Source organism: Mya arenaria, chromosome 7 (assembly GCF_026914265.1).
Source record: "Mya arenaria isolate MELC-2E11 chromosome 7, ASM2691426v1".
In the NCBI taxonomy this organism is placed as follows: Eukaryota; Metazoa; Mollusca; class Bivalvia; order Myida; family Myidae; genus Mya; species Mya arenaria.
This window is the reverse complement of record NC_069128.1, coordinates 26,815,436-26,821,770: the sequence shown is the minus strand read 5'-3', so window position 1 is coordinate 26,821,770 and position 6,335 is coordinate 26,815,436. Positions and strand designations below refer to the sequence as shown.

Genomic DNA, 6,335 nt, shown 5'->3' with positions numbered 1-6,335 from the left:
AATGAATAAGTAAATAAACTAAAGTAATCCTTCAAATCTGGGAACAATGCAGTGATGTCTTTGATTAATGCACTCATATCAAATGCATTTGAGATTTAAGATATGCATAGCTAACACTTCTTCATCCATATACATGTATATTAATACTTACAAGTACATATAAGTACAGAAACGAGTTAAGTAGTTGAAAGTTTAAACATAAACAATGACACAGGAACTTTTTGTACCTAAAATTTATTTAAGGCAAATTCATTTCACATTTATACATGCATTTTAATGATTTCATTTGAAAAAAGCAAGGGAATGATAACCTATTATTTTGCTTCTGACCAAAAATAATTAAATAAACAAAAGCGCCGTGGAGCTACCCTTCGCCTATTATCGAAGTCTATAAGGAGTATAATTAAATATTTTAATAATGAATAATGCCAGGGGGTTGCCTCTTGATCTACCCTTAAATATAGCAGGGAGTGAGTCGAGTTGCCATAGTTATGCAATTTTTAATAAATTATGGAAATTTCAATTTATATACAGCCATTTTCAAGTCATTTTTGTTACATGCAGAGGGAAATTATGTGAATATATTCAATTGATTGTTCATCTCTCACATACATCACCATAATAATTGTAAAAGGGCACAACATTTTGCCATCTTTACATGTCAAGAATATGTTACGAAATACAAGCGAGAAAATACTATTAAACAAAGAAATAATGTGTATAAAATACACTTCTTCATAAAATACAAATGAGAAATTACTGTTTGAATAAAATAATTGGCAGCTCTCAAACTCTGTAAATGACAAAAATCATATTGTCACAATGTCACCACTACTAACAATTTTGTATCTACATAATTCAGTGTTGTACATGCATTTTGTTAAATTGTTGTTTGAGCATATGTCAGCGCATATCTTCTATTTTTCACCTACAATGCCCATGACCTTAAAACCAATCTTAGTTTTGACAAAATATAAAATCAGGGCGCTCATTGGTGTCAAAACTGCAAAATCAATTAAAAACATATGTTTTATTTACCTAGATGATAATATTATACACCACAAGTGAAAATAAAGTACTTAAACAAGTCTTTTAAGCAATTTTTGAAGTTTCAAGGCCCATTACTGTCAGGTAAAAATGAACTCTTAAAATACCCTTATAATATTATATATATATATATCAATCAAGACAATATAATACTTTACTGAAACAATTCTGTATTTTGTTAGTATAACTTTTGCCCAAGAAGGCTTGATCATGTATGCAACCCTCAACCTCATTTATGTGGAATTATTTGTGTGAAATGTGCGTGAGTTTCCATTTGCTGTTAAAATTATGCTCTTCAAAACCACTGGCAATCTAAAAATGATTTAAACTATTTTGAATAATGAATAATAAATAGGAATGATGTCTTCATCATGATGTCCTAAAAGATACATACTAAGGATAAAGCCTTAGGCGGCAGAAAACATATTTAAGATTCTCATCTCAGTCCGCCCCCGTTTGAAACACCCCGCCTAAACACTTTTTAGTTTATAATTAAATCAGCAACTACAACAAAATATTGATTTTAGTTATAAAAATAAAATGAAGTGTTAAAATATGAACCAAATGGAATGGTTTATGTAATATTGATAAAAAATATCAATTTAGATTATTTACTGTGTATTTTTTACATGATACGATATACTTTTACTGCCCACCAGCCCTGTTTTTTTCTTCAAAATACAGACGATTGCAATCCACCATAAGATATAAATGCAAAAAAAAAAGAAGAAAAAACAACTTCTTGTAACCTCATATACTGTTAACCAAAAGACTAGAGACGTTAACAGAGACTTTTAACACGGTAACACTATGTACAAGCTGTACGAGCACATTGAGCACTTATTATTGTTTGCATTTCTCTATCGTCATCCAATCGTGATTTTTTTTTTTTTAATCCACTTCAGAGAATTCAAACATTTGTGGCTTTTGATTGTATTAATACAGTCTATCATCTTCAGTTCCCGTCTCATAGTAATGTTCACTTCAAACAGTTTTCTTAGGAGTTGGCCTAAATTGCTCCTCTGTTTAATGCTGAATCTTCCTGGCTGAAATGCAAGTGAAGATTTAAGCTCGACAAAAGATAACAAAGATAAAATAAAATATGAATAAATCACCAAATCGGGAACAGTGTTCAATCATATTACTAACCACAGATGTTATGAGCATGTGCATGTTTTTATTGGTAGCAGAAGAGTTTGAAGATATGTGCAAACTGGTTTGAGGAAATTGGAACTAGTGTTTGAAACTCTAAATGATTATGTGAATATTGGTCTCACCATTTCACAAGTGAAGTAAACACAATAACAAAAGCGGCAAAAATGCTACTAAACATATGATTAAGCAATAGAAGCAACCGTAGTGCAGATAAAATCAAAATCTCTGATTAAGCTGTTATATAATTGTCTCACCTTGCTTTGGACCATTGGGTGATTTCCTTTCAGTATCAGGTCTGGCAGAACTGGGTCCTGGACATCCATCTTAAATTGATTATAATACTCATGAAAAGGGAGCTGAGAACATTCATATTAAGGTAATCCAACCATAATTCAAATGCCTTTTGACCATATACTTATATACATTTGGTATAATTAAAAATGTATTTCCTAGTATGACGCATTGCTATAAAAGGTAATACTAGGTGAATATTTTGTCACTGAAAGGTTGCAAATTGATTGTTTCTTATTCGACTACAATAGAAATTTGGAGTAGCAATATCCAATGCAAGAAACATACATAGATATGTAATTTTAGCCATTTGACTTCTATTTTCTTAATCAGATTACAAACCTCTTTCAAAATATAGTAAAAATATATAAGTCACCAGGCATCAAAGATTTAACATTATGACCTATGTGACTATGCAAATCATGGCTCAGATGAAAATGGTAAAACCCAACAGATTGTATTTCACTGAGAATTTATTTTCTATTACATATACATTCATCTATACACTGGTGCTGTACTAATCAGTAAATTTTGCACACTGGGCAAATAATTGCATTAGATGTTATCATCACACAAGATAGAATAAATACCTTCTGTACCAAATTATTTACGTTCATTCGTTGCCTCGAGAGCTGGCATCTTCCATGACGTGTGATTATCTCCAATGCTGACCTTTTACGTGTGTAAGTATGCATTACAAGAACAGGCCCTGTAAAAATAGTGACAGCAGTCCCATCTGAAGCTGATCTGCTGTACAAATTCTGGTCATCACCTTCAGCTTCCTCATCACTGCTTAGTTCTGAAAACACAATAAACCAAAACATTCAAAACAATATGACGAAAACAAGATTCTCAATGGTAGCAAAGTATGTGAATCCATACACCAGTTGTAGAAGTTTTAATATTTCATAGTAACATTAACCTCTATGCAATCTATCAATATACAATAGTGTTATATTACGGTAATAGCTTGCTAGATCAAATATCATCGCATTATGTCATTGCAAATTCTAGTAATTTCCTGAAAATAGATTTCAGAAATATGGGTATTTTCATGTAGATATACAATGGGAGGAATCAAGAGTTCAAGTATGAGATTTTTAATAAAAGAAGACATATGGGAATTATGTCCATGTTTCTGAAACATAATTTCTCCGATCTTAACAATTATCAGGTCATTTCTCATACGTATTGTTACTTCATCATTTGCCATTCTTATAATCACCATGTCTTTCAGGTCTTCACTAATGTGCAATGAAGACGGAAGCAATAATGTTGCTTGAGCTGTTCTATGCATAACCTAGTTGTTTCAGGTTTTATTGGACATGATTTATTGTCGCCATAAGATGCCTTTTAGGAAAAACGCTAAACAGTCTTCACATGGAAGATAATCATCTGCTTTTGTATAATTTCGTCTTGAATATGTTACTAATGTGCCTTTTCCTGAGCTAAGAACACCCATGTTGTGCTGATAGTCTCCTGCATTTCTTAGTCTCATTATTTCCAGCTCCCTTTTCTCTGACCCTATTTCCAGTGCTGATATCTTTTAACACCTTCTTTAATATTTCGTGGTCCTAAATTATGAGTCAAAATACATGTATTGGTTGAGCTCTGCCCCCAGTATACACAAAAATGTAGTTTATCCCAGTGTCTAACTACCTCATTGTTGGATTTTTGTACTGACATATCGCTGATGTTCCTGCCATCTATGTTTGACATGAAAGTGTTTTCATTTCTCACATCTACATTCTTGAAATTTATTTCAGAGCATTCAGAAGCTGTGTCCCGCACAAGATTTTGGTCAGAATCCATATTGTTCAAAACTGGTATTATTCCAGAGCTTTCAGTCTGTTTAAAATTCATGTAGGAATCAGTGTTGTTTCTTCCGTCTACATAGTTGAATAGCAGCAGTACAATGTAAGAGTGGTCAGAAGATTCATCAGGATGATAGTCGGAATCAATAAGGCTGTGACGCACAAATCTAAACAAGTTTTTGGCATACTATGGGAAGTAAACAAACATAGAAACTTGTCTTTTGAAAGCTTTTAAAGCTGCACTCTCACAGAACGTTTTGACAACTTTTTTTATTTTTTGTCTTGAAACAAGCCAATTTATGTGCAAAATGCATGTTAACCAGTCATAAGACTGCTAACAAAATTAGATCGCAGATTTTTATATTTAAGTTAAAAAATTGATGTTTTTTTGCATTTATCTTAAACCGTTAGTAACGATTTTAGCCATAAAACATTAATTTTCGAACGTAAGTATGAAAATCAGCGATTCGATCATTTTTCAGCAGTCTTTTATCACTGGATTGCAGATATTTACGCACAAATTTGCTCATTCCAAGACAAAAAATAAAGAAGTTGCAAAAACGGTAAATCTGTGAGAGTGCAGCTATGAAACAAATATGATAGCATTTGAGTTGTGTGGTCTAAAAACAATGGTCATTCCCAAGATCAATACAATTATGGAAAACAAGTATCAAAGTTGTCCTATAATTTTTCAAGAAAATCATTATGACAAGATTTTAACAAGACAGTGCCAAAATGGACTCTAGGCTCTAGAGTATAACAGGGCTTTTTATGTGACCCCTGGGGGGGCGGATCCCAATAGAGATACGTACCCCTAGTTAAGGCCCAGGCATGCCTAAACTTATTGGATTATTAAAATATCTTATTTTTAAGTCAACACTTCTAATGCGAAACAAGATAAGTCTTCATATGTTAGCAGCATACAAATATCAATTTACCTTGATGCAGACCTTCAGCATGTTCAGAGATGACAGTAGATTGGGCAACTGTACCATTGTTTCCTGCAGCATCTGAAACACACAGTTAAGTTGAATGTACACTGCCACAATATTATGAAAGCTTCACACAAATTCAGATACAAACATAACACATGCAATTATTAACTTACTTGATACATATATTATGATGTAACAAACATATCAGATCTAAATATATTAATCAACAAGTGTTGTCATTTCGAGCAACAATAAATCAAGGTTAACAAACGCTCTGAGGTTTAACTTGAACACACACACAATTCATTTCAAACTTATAGCATCCATCATGAGCTACTTCAATGTCGATGCATGTCTAGGTGCAGCGGAAAAATGTATGTATCTGTTTACAGATAATAAGTTCAATTAAGCCTGACTTCTGTTGATGCACCGAGGGCATCTTCAGATGGTTCTGGGATCTCTGTAATTTCTGCAGCTGTGCGACTTTAATACCATCTGAAATTCATCGAAATTCTATACCACGCACAGATCTGCCATGATCACAATGTTATTATGTGATATAAAAGTAAATGTCTTATGTACACAAACATATGTTTCAGGAGTTGTAAACTTTTATAATTTACAGTACTGGTGAGTTTGACCAAGGAAACCGACTAGAGTGTGTTTTAAATAACCTGTTAGCTTTTACATAATCAGGCTTAAATAAATGATTATGAACTAATAAGCACTCCAATTACCATGATAAGTGGGTTTCAAGACTTCTGTTGATGGTTCTGGGATCTCTAGTTTATGCAACTGTATGATAGTCTTTAACAGCATCTGAAATGCATCATAATTTAACTGCTATTCATTTAGAATGCATCAAAAGTTAACATACTCATTTGGGTAGATATAACATTAAAAAATAATGACATTTCATGATTTCAAAGTCAGTTGTGATATATAAAATATTACACAATTCACATTTTTCACAATTGGCCATTCTTTGTAATAAGCATACATTGATTAATTTACAAATATTTACATTCAATACTGTTATACTGTTTTGATTAAAATGTAAAAAAATACATATATAAAATAATTATACAGTTTT

General features: G+C 32.2%; 1 long non-coding RNA gene across 4 annotated transcripts in view; it reads right to left on the bottom strand.

The window, feature by feature from the left end:
- Positions 1-290: 290 nt before the first annotated feature.
- The window catches only part of LOC128240818 (uncharacterized), a 52,234-nt gene continuing 46,189 nt past the window's right edge, over positions 291-6,335 (bottom strand). The window contains exons 4-8 of one of the 4 annotated variants that reach the window (XR_008262314.1): positions 5,659-6,061; positions 5,246-5,317; positions 3,093-3,292; positions 2,457-2,525; positions 291-2,093 (exon numbers count right to left, since the gene is read on the bottom strand). This is a non-coding gene — a long non-coding RNA (uncharacterized LOC128240818). Of the gene's footprint in view, positions 2,094-2,456; positions 2,526-3,083; positions 3,293-5,245; positions 6,062-6,335 lie in introns of all 4 variants that reach the window. The other 3 variants (XR_008262312.1, XR_008262311.1, XR_008262313.1) reach the window with 3 other exon arrangements.